The sequence below is a fragment of the Ailuropoda melanoleuca genome, chromosome 1, assembly GCF_002007445.2.
Source record: "Ailuropoda melanoleuca isolate Jingjing chromosome 1, ASM200744v2, whole genome shotgun sequence".
Taxonomy (NCBI): domain Eukaryota; kingdom Metazoa; phylum Chordata; class Mammalia; order Carnivora; family Ursidae; genus Ailuropoda; species Ailuropoda melanoleuca.
Window position 1 is genome coordinate 181401742 of NC_048218.1, and position 11040 is coordinate 181412781.

Genomic DNA, 11040 nt, shown 5'->3' on the forward strand with positions numbered 1-11040 from the left:
GCTTCTGCGTTGTGCGGAATAAGACTAGTGGATACCATGACCATAGTATCTCATTCGTTGTAAAGTGGATTTCCTGGTGGGATGCCTAGCTTGTGTGGGAATCTGTAAACTCCCAAGTAGTGGTTCTGATCAATGCCCTGCAGGTGGAAAAGGCAAACCTATAACCAGAATAGTTATCTATGCTTACACTAACAAACTATTGCCCTTTCCGGAACAGAAGGGACCCAATGTAGCCAACCTGCCACCAACGGGTTGTTGGTGCCTCAAGAAATTGTAACATACTGAGAGCTCAGCGTTGGTCCCTGGGGATGAAATGTTCTATTAACCATCTCTATAACTCTCTACAGGTTAGGTATTCCTGGATGCCATTCTGATACTGTTGCTTATTAAAATAATTACAATTCTTTGGCTTCTGGCAGTTAAGTCACACAACCTGACCTTTATTGCATCAGGGCCCTAGTGCCATCAGCAAACTAATTTCTGTGACACCCTCTACCAACAGCCCTGGCCTACAGAGAATTATCTTGAACATTTTCTGATGCTAATGATGTTCACACCAGCACTTTCCTTACGGTCTTGGTAAGTAGCGTGTTCTCTAGGCTTTCTTAAGGAATGCAGTTCTCTTTTGGATCTTGTGGCCTCACACAACATAACTGTTCCAGCAGACCCAAATCACTGAGCTTTTTAATTTATTCCTCTACTAGCTGCCACAGCAATTCAGATAGTTCAACCTCACTCACCCTGGGTGACTTTTTTCTGGCTTCTGCTAGAAATCCAAGCAGTAATTTATGCCATTGCCTGGCTTTTCACCAGAATATTAAATCCCATTTCCAAGTCAATAAACTCTTCCTGATGCAGATTTATGGTCCAGCCCTTTTGATGGAGCATCTGCTGCACCCAGTTCTATAAGTTCTTCCCTGGGCCCTGTGTACATGCCTGCTACTTACCGTAGCTCCTTTGGGATACTGTTTCCCCTCTCATTAGGACCAACACTTCCCCAGCTGCATTATTGTGTCTTAACACCTACTTTAAATCTTTTGGTCAGAAGAGGTCAGGAAAACTCCTGAGAGGGCATCTGTTGCTTTGTGTGGGAGAAACCTCTGTATTATCTTTCCATGTGGGAAGAGTGCTGGTTCTTAATGGGGAAGGAAAGGGATCATTCTGTACATTCAGAGAATGGTGGAGACTCAAAATCTCCATTAGATTTTCCTACACCATGTGAAGCATGGTGTAGCATCCTAGGATCTGATGTCAGCATAAGAGCCCTCGCTCTGTTGAACATTCAACCATCTTTGAAGCTCAGTAACTGACTATTGAATACTGATCTCAATCTTCATTTTTTTCTGCTTGCCAACTGCATGAGTGGTGGGCTGCTTTTTAGCAGCCAAGTAGACTCTCTTGCTCTTACACATAGCTTTCAATTATTTCTTAATTTCTGCTACCTTTTCATTATCCACTTTTAGGGCAGCAATGAACTCAGTGAAGATTATTTAATTCCATTGTCCCCCCCACCCCACCCTGTACAGTTCAAATGCCTGAATCCTCAACACTAGGATGTAGCCCTCCACAGATAGTCTCTCAGGTGGCCACAGGTGAAAGTTTTAACAAGTGGAATACTCCTTTGTGCCAGAGGCTGTCCATGCTCCATTTGCCACTCAGGGTGGGATCTACATTGCCAGCTGAGAAGTGAAGACAGTTACCCAAACCCCGTCTTACTGATTGCCTTCTCAGACTATTCCTGGTACCAACTATGCCCACTGGTGATCTGGATGTCAGATGCTGAGACAAAAATTTTATTGGAGGGTAATACCTATGAAAGGAAAAGAGCGAAAAAGAGGCAATTCTACCACGAAGAACTAAGAATGTCTCTGTCAGCCTGGTAGGGAGCTCTGGAGCAAAGCTATATGGTAGAAGAAAGTTGATTGGGCGCAGTGTTTTCCTTTATTTAGCTTTAATCAGTCTTTGAGAGCCAACGTAAAAAATTTGATCTTAGATCAAAAGCTAAGGCAGACATTGAAGAAGCTAAGAGCTGGAGGTTAACAGCTAACCACATTCCTCACAGCTGGACAGTGAGACTCTTCTTGAAGAGAGATCTGCAGGCCACATCATTGTGTTTGCCAGAGCTCTCAAAAATATCTGATTCTGTACTTTGATTTCTGAATCCATTTCTGATTGTAATAATAAGTCCAGGAATAGGAAGTTTGAAATATTGCCCTTGCTGGAGATGTTCTTCTCTTCTCCAAGGAAAAGGTTGGACACACATAGCGGATACCTGGGACTGTTAAACCAAGAGAAAGGGCTTCAAGGGGAAATGAACTCAAGTGTACTGATTAGGTCATTATCTCAATTTCAAGTGTGGGCCCTAACCTGCTATTTACCTTTCCTTGTATTTACTTCTTGATTTCAGTGAGACTACAGAGTTTGAAATAAAAGGACGGAATACTACTAACACATCTTACATTAATTAATTAATTAATTAAGCAATTTGGGTATTTTAAAAAAAAATACAGTAGAAATTTTAGAAATGTTCAAATTAGTAATATTTGACTGTTTGAGGAGGTCCAATGGAAAAGTACTAACAATTAGTCATCTAGAATATGTGTTTTCCTATATAGAACACTATAGCTCAGATAATGTGGTAAGTTAAGGTTGAACTGCTTGAATTTTACTCTTTTACTATCCATGAAAAATAGACTTACCCACTAAAGAAGTAGTTACTGAATAATATTGCAGAAAATCTAACTCTTTTAAAGCCTTCTAGAAGCACACAATTTAATTATGTCTCTTCTATCTACTTCAGCATTTATTACACTTGTTAATTAAAGCGTGTCTCCAAAGACCTCTGCTTGCCAATCTTGTATAACCCTGGCTGGAAGTGCCCTACATATCTGAAGGTAAAGATTCTTAATACAATTATTGTCAAGACAGTCCAGATTGGCCTGCCCCTTCACGGGAACAACATATACGTGAAAGTAAAAAGCTCTTAAATGTTGTATAAATGATATTTTACTAATCTACATTGGTGTTTGCCGGTGAATTATGCATTTATTTGTGAGTTTGGGACTCTGAAGTTTGATGTAGCACAAACAAAAAGACAAATTTATTACAGGAGTGATAGGGAAAATTGTTATCTAAAACAACTGCTGCCTAAGGAGGGTGGATATTGTAAAATTAATTTTTTTTCTATTGCGTCCTTGGAACGATTTGAATATGCAAATCTGAGCTTTGAGCTGAAATTCAAAGTAGTGCTCTGAGGATAATCTGTAGCTCTCTTGAAGAGATACTGATGAGGGGAGATGGTATAGAGGAAGAAAGGAATCAGTTTGATGAGGAAAAGCTGGAATTCTCAATAGAGAAATAAGGCCATCCTGGAGTGGGGTGTTCAAAAATTTAATACTGAAAATTCATTGTTTCCATTTCGTTGTTGTAAATCCTTTTCTGGCTTCTTCAAACCCTCAGTAGAATCTGTCACGCCTACAAATGCTGGATTAGAAAACCAGAGTACTTTGTTGTTGTTGTTGTTTTGAAGTTTAATTGTTTTTAAGAATTATCGAAAGAGCTTGAGGCTAAATCCCATGACTGGACTGACACAAATCAGAGAGGAACATTATCAGTCCGAAAAAATTAGCAGGATTAATAGAGCTGATACCAAAAATGACCATGAAAATCTAAGCCACTTCCATATTCCACCCCCCACCTCCCAATTCCTAGTGATTAACAGACATCTTGGGAAGTTTTACAAATGATCCACAAATAGTGGAATTGGGATTCAAGTCCATTAGCCAGGTCTCAAGGGGCAGGCGATCCAGTTAAAAATCTGAATTGCATAGGGATACTGGAATCTAAGAATGAGGATACACAAAGGCCGCGGTAATAATGGAAGCAAAAACTCAATGGTTTATTGTAGTTTCTTTAGGTGCATTAGCTTTTTTAAATACTGTCCTAAGAGCACTTCACATGAGATCTAGCTTCTCAACAGATTTTTAAATGTACGGTATGAATTGTTAACTATCTGCAAAAGTCAGAATTGTTTTCACAGATGAACATCTAATCTGTTTTTTAAAGGCCTCTGTAGGAAAGTAAGTTTTCAATGTCCAATAGGCATAATTTTGTACAAGGAATCTCTAGAATATACTTATCTTGTACAAAAAAACTTTATACCTGTTGTATTTGTTTGTATTCAGCCTACTAAAGACTTTTTTTCTCCACGTAGTAGAAAACTTGACTTTCAGCGGCTACCAGGAAGGCATGATCACACTTGCTGTGTCCCAAATCTTAGGGAAAGGTATGATTATGTTTGACTCAGATAATTTCTGATGATATCCTCTGTACCAGCCAACTGTGGTATTGTGTAGTTTGCACTTGTCTTTGCATGGGACAAGGATTTTGTTTTTAGAGTACAAGCATTTTTAGATGTATTATTCCTACATTCCTATAGTCATCCGTTTATTCTTCTGATGTACGCATTAGGAGTTTTGCATCCCCCAAAATGTAACAGGTGTTTTAATTCACTAGTTACAGAATATTATAAACTGCCTTTCCAATCATAAATCATGTCAACATTGAAAAAATAACATCTACTAAGAGAACTTAGGACATGGCAGCAAATTATTAATAGAATAATTGAGACAAGGGGAAGGATGCACTTATTATAGTCAGGAATAGATGATTGATGGGAGAGCAAATTTTTTACATGTAGAATTTATGTTACACTCCCCAAAGACCATCTGGAAAGCCTTCTCTGGATGTTTACCTGTGTGTTTTGAGTTTAATAACAGTTCTAGACATCTCTTAATTAATCACATCTGTCAAATGATGTTCGAGATAGACACCTAAACATGATGTCTTCAAGGACAGTCACACATTAGTGACTAAGACCTTCATTCACTCAGAAAAAGAGACTTGAAAATTTGATATATACTGATTTTCAACTGCTCTATCTTAAATCTCACAGAATATAGTATACTTACAGAATGTTTAAATACATGTTTATATGTGTAGGTGTGAAAGTGTATACATGTATAAATATCTTTGGTGATATTTCAGATCTTCATCACCAACATTATGCTTATATGTCATGCAAAAATAATGATGTCAGACTGGCTATTCTTTCTAAATTGTGTTTCTATGGGGGAGGGGCTGGGAGGAAAAACAACTCCCTTTTATTTGCATTGTTCTTGTAGTTCTTTCATTATTCTTGAAGTTTTATTATAATATACGGAAGTGATGAATTAGCCCTAAAATCTCAGTGGCTTAACTCAACAATATTCTCCTCTTGCTCATGAAAAAGATCTAGGGCAAAGCTAAAGCTGGGTAGTGCCTTGGATTCAGTCGCTCAGGGATTTTGGCTGACAGAGGCCCCACTACCTTATATCTGAACCATCTGGAACACATGGTTTTCCCCATCCATGTGATGGACAAAGAAAGCTCCATATAAACCTTTCACTGGTAATGAAGTGTTTTGCTCTGGAAAAGACATGTGATTCCATTGACCAGAACTAGTCACATGGCCCCATGTAACTGCAAAAGGATTGGGAAGTATAAGAGAGTACGTGAAATCATTGATGAGCTGTCTTTGCCACACTAGATTCCAGACCTATATTTGTTGGGCAAGAGAAATTTTAATGAACCAAGTGGAAATTTTAAATATGAAGCTCCTTGTTCCTTTCTCTTTATTCCAATGGTACAACACATAAAAAACAGACATATTTAGAGTCCTAAATCACTTTCCTCCTGATATTCATGCTGAGGGCACTGCTATTCTTTTAACAGTCAGCTAGCTCATGAGTTGGATGTGGATTAGTCAGTGTGCCAGAGAAATGCTGAGAGCTTTATGGTGACTCTGCTTAGAGAAAATAAACATACAAAATCCCCTACATACAAAACCAAACCAAACCACTGTTTATGTGGCATAAAGTAAATTTCTGGTTGAGAACTTTGTTTAGGGTCAAAAAAAATTAGCCTTAGTCTTTGTACCTCTTGATCCATTCTCCACTTTCTCTTTCATCCTCTACCCCTAATCTCTTTCTAATGAGGAACAGGTTGAGCGAACAGAACCAATTCCTACCTTTAGCTATTTACCATAAACCACTGCCTCTTTATTCAATCTTTCCCCATCTGACCCTTTTTAGAATTGGAGTTGATGAAAACCAAATGAGATGTTGGTGAGCTACAACTCTAATCAGAGATAACCAGCAATATTCACATTGTAGAAAACATTAGCCTCTTTTTAACACCATAAAGATTATTTTTTCATTTAATAATAACTTAAAGAGTAATCCAAAAGGAATGTGCTGATTTTAATAGCCACAAAATGTCTAGGTATTTAATAAAATATCACAAACTGGTCTTGAATTACATTTAGGAGCAATTTAAATTACATGCAGAGAGAGACATATTCTCTGGCGGAAAAGCCTGTAGTGATTCTTATTTATAAGATCAAAGTCATTTTTGCTTCATTCAAATATGAATATATACTTATACAACAACTTAGGAAAAGACTTCGTGGAATATAGGTCTGGATGAATTTCTTGTGGTACCTATTTTTGCAAGTTTTTTAAAACATTGAAATCACTGTTGTGGGTTCTTAGAGATGAACCATCTGTCACAAATCAGAATCAACATTTATTGTAGCTTATTAAGAGAAGAAGTTGCTAGGAAAAACCATTTAAAGTATAAAATTGGATATTGAAAACTTTCTTTCCCATAGAGGTCTTTAAGAAACAGATTAGATGTTCATCTGTGAAAATAGTTCTGACTTTTGTAAATAGATAATTATCTCATATGGTAGAATCACTAAAAAGGTGAGAAATGCATGGGGACAAAAGGAAGGCAGAGGAGCACGAGCATGTGCATGCATGTGTGGGAGTGAAAGAGAGAGAGAGAGAGGAGGGGCTGCATTTCTCAGGAGAATTTCATTTGTTTGTAGGTACCTGAACTGAAAATATAAAATAGCATTTGAAGATAGCTCGCAAACTAGAATGTACATTATAAACTGGAGTGCTATTAAATAAATTCTAACTTAGTTAATGTGAGTATTCCAACTTAATATGTTATCACAGTTCAAATATGTCTACCTTATTAAGAAAAATGTCATAATAGGAGTGATAGCATCAAGATGTCGACATAGGTCATTTCCAACTTTGGTCTCCCTCATAAGAAGACCAACTAGTAATTATCCATAGAGAGGACACCATTGTGAAAATCCCAGAAACTGGAGGTGAGGCTAAAGTACGCCTTGGACCACAAAGACCAAACAGGACCACATTTGAAGGGTAAGAGGAGTGGCTATACTCTGACTGCATTGTCCCCCACACCCTCTAATCTAAGAACAACACTGCATTGCATGAGATAGCCCCACTGGATCTAGGTTTTTCCAGTGGAAAAAAAAAAAGTGTCCAAGGTGAACACCCAGCTCCCTCAGCATTTTGAAGTGCTTCCTAGGAGGTCCACTCAGGTCTCACCTCACAGGAATCACTGAGGAAAACTGCAGGGCTTGACCATTGGAGATCAGATAGAAACAGAGAAGAGGAGTGAGGCTTATAGCACCTGGCACCCAGGTCTTGGCAGACTGCAATTCTCCTCTGATGGAGACTGGAGCAGATATTCCAGTCAGTTGCTCTGTCCATCTGCACAGCCAAGCTGGTGGCCCTGTCTGGCCTAGAATTAAGCTCATTTATATATGGTCAACTAATATTTGACAAGGAAGCCAAGAATACTCAATGGAGAAAAGACATTCTCTTTAATAAATGGTGCTGGGAAAACTGGATAGTCACATGTAAAAGAATGAAACTGGACTTTTATCTAACACACTCACAACAAATAACTCAAAATGGTTAAAGATTAAATGTAAAATCTCAAACCATAAAACTCCTAGAAGAAAACACAAGGAAAAGCTCTTGGACATTGGTCTTGGCAATGATTTTATGGATATGATAGTCAAAGCATAAGAAACAAGAGCAAAAATAAACCAGTGGGGCTAACCATATCAAACTAAAATGCTTCTGCAAAGTAAAAGAAATGATAAATGAAATGAAAAACCAAAGTATTATCCAAATAATGAAATTAACTATTAATTTCTACATGAGATTATAAACTTTGTGCAGGTAGGGAACTTGTTATACTTTTGAATTTTCCATAATATCTGTTAAGACATGTAAGTATATAAAAATATTTCTTGTTTAATTGATTCAGTCAACAGTACATCTGACTTTTGCATAAGAATACTACTTTTTTATTTTTAATTTTAATTTTTTTTTTTTTTTTTTAGAGAGAGAGAGCAGGTGGAGGGGCAAGAGGAGAGGGAGAGAGAATCTAAAGCAGGCTTCAGGCCCAGTACTGAGCCTGACACGGGGCTCAATCTCAGGACCTTGAAATCATGACCTGAGCCAAAATCAAGAGTCAGACACTCAACCAAATGAGCCACCCAGGCGCCCCCATAAGGATACTATTCAATCTATCAATGCTTTGGGTGTTTGTTTTCAGAGCAGAGAAAATTTTATACAATGAAGGACCTAATGACTTTTTCCATAAATACATTTCACAGGTAGGAGAGTACTTTTTTGTACTTTGAAAAGTATGATTTATTTAATATCAAAATAAATGCTTTGCTCATATAAAAACTGTAATAAAATATTAATAATAAAATAATATAAATATTTTTCTTAGAAGAAAAAAAAGCCAACATACAGAATGGGAGAAAATATTTATAAGCCATACGTCTGATAAGGGATTAATATCTAAAATATATAAGGAATTCCTACGACTAGGAAAAACACAAGTAGTCCAGTTAAAAATGGGCAAAAGATGAATAGTCATTTTTCCAAAGAAGACATACAAATGTCCAGCAGATACCTGAGAAAGTTCTCAACATAACTAATCATCAGGGAAATTCAAAGAAAAACCACAATGGGAGAATGAGCAAGCAACTGGATATCAGGAAGGTCTGGGAGGGTGAGCTTTGGAATGGAAAAGTAGTGTGTGGAGCAGTCAAACCTGCAACACAGAGACCAATAATCTATAAAGTGAAGTCCTCTGAACCAGAAGAGTAAGGAACTTCGGTGGTTTTCAGTAGAACTATGGAGGTGTATTTTCCTTGGTTAAAAAATGACTACTCTTGAAAGTTTAGAAACCAACTCAATCTAAGGATCAGGAGATGGAACAGAAACTGAGGGGCCACCTAAATCTGTTGAAGTTATGTCTGGAGTCCAACCCAGAGCATCACATCCTTCAGAATCCACGAAAGAAAGGAGTTCCATCAGAGAACCCAGGAGTTCAACTAAGGAAGATTCTCACTGAGAAAGCAGTGAAAGTTGAAACTGTAAGAATATCTGTTCCCAACACCACTATGACCCATATATCCCCAACAAAAATGCAAAGGTTAAGTCTCTGGGACATCATAGAGGAGACTTCCTTGGTCAGTCAGAGGGAGTCATAGAACCCAGAAAGGAAAGATCAGAGGTAAAGAATATATTGGAAAAGCTCAAGAACTCTTAAAGCTTACTACAGGACAGAGATCTTTCAAACCAGCTCAGTGTACAGAGGTCAATTGTGAGTTTAAAAGATTGCCAGGGGCTTCTGCTGGGGATGATCTTCAGTATCACTTTGAATGTCTAGCCCCTGAGAAAAATTGGCTTATTTTAGAAAATGAAGCCCTAGGTCAAAACACAGCTCAACTTTCTGAATAGTTAGAACATATGTCAATGTAGTGTGCTGTATGGCAAAGTAAATTCCTCACAAGCAGGATTATAGCAGATGAGTTAACCAACTCTAGACCAGGTTCATAGCATCAAAATCTTGATGCACAGAGTGCTATTCAAAATCTCCTGAGTGAATGGGAATAGTTTCATTAGGAAATGACAGTTACCCAGAAACTGTCAGAGGAGCGCTTAATCTCCTTGCAGTGGGAAGAGAGCACACTTGCTACCCTAGTACAGAGCCTCACACCAAAGCAGTACTAGCATAACAAATGAAGTTGGCAAAAGCAGTAAATGTGTGTCTTCTGGATAACGCTGACGCTAAAAGTCAAAAGAAGATTCCATCAACAGTTGAATTTTGTAGCACCCAGCAGAAAAAAATGGCTGGAAGGGTTCTACTCATTTTGGATCCAGTTATCTATACAGAAAGCTCACTTGATAATCCATTTTCTAAGCCTTCACCTTACTTGCTACAAAGAAAAATATTGGATAATTTCATCCCTATACAGATATGAAAGTACAACTTTGAGTTGTTGCAATCACTGCAAGGGAGAGCTCGTTGTCCCTTAATATTCAGTATGTTGGAGGCATGCTACAGGCACTTGCTTCTTACCCACAAGTCACTATTATTTGAGAGCCGAGTTCTTATAATGGTAGAAGTAATATCACTTTCTATTTAAGTAATATATATCCCCAAAGATATTTCATGCACTGGACCACAGATTACCTTTCCTTAATAACTATCTCAGGGTAAGAAAAGAATGAAACTGTGTGGATATATTTAAAGTCGATGATGCTTCCCAGGCATTACATAATGTTTTTCCTGAAGGACTCTGAAAGAAAAAGAGTCTACCTTTATTTTAGGCCCTAAGGTACATCTTGCTATGTATTTAATATGAGCAGATTTAATTGTGGTACTCTAAGGCAGGGTGGGTCATATGCAGCCACACCTATTCAAGTTACTTTTGTCTATGGTTGGTTTTTGTTTGTTTGCTTTTTTAAGATTTTATTTATTTATTTGTGTGTGTGAGAGAGAAAGTGAGCTAGCACAAACAGGGGGAGTGGCAGGCAGAGGGAGAAGCAGGCTCTTCACCAAGCAAGGAGCTGGATACAGCACTTCATCCCAGGACCTTGGGATCATGACCTGAGCCAAAGGCAGATGCTTAACCTACTGAGCCCAGGGTTCCCTGGCTATGGTTGTTTTATTGTTTTTGTTTCTGCACTACAACAGTAGACTTGAATAGATGCAACAGGGCTTGTAAAGCCTAAAATATTTCCTATCTAGCCTTTTACAGAAAAAGTTTTTTGGCCTCCACTCTAAAGGAATAAAAGCTGGCAGGGGGAG

General features: G+C 38.0%; 1 pseudogene; it reads left to right on the forward strand.

The window, feature by feature from the left end:
- Positions 1–8919: 8919 nt before the first annotated feature.
- Positions 8920–10265, forward strand: LOC100481492 (annotated as a pseudogene).
- The last annotated feature ends 775 nt before the right edge of the window (positions 10266–11040 follow it).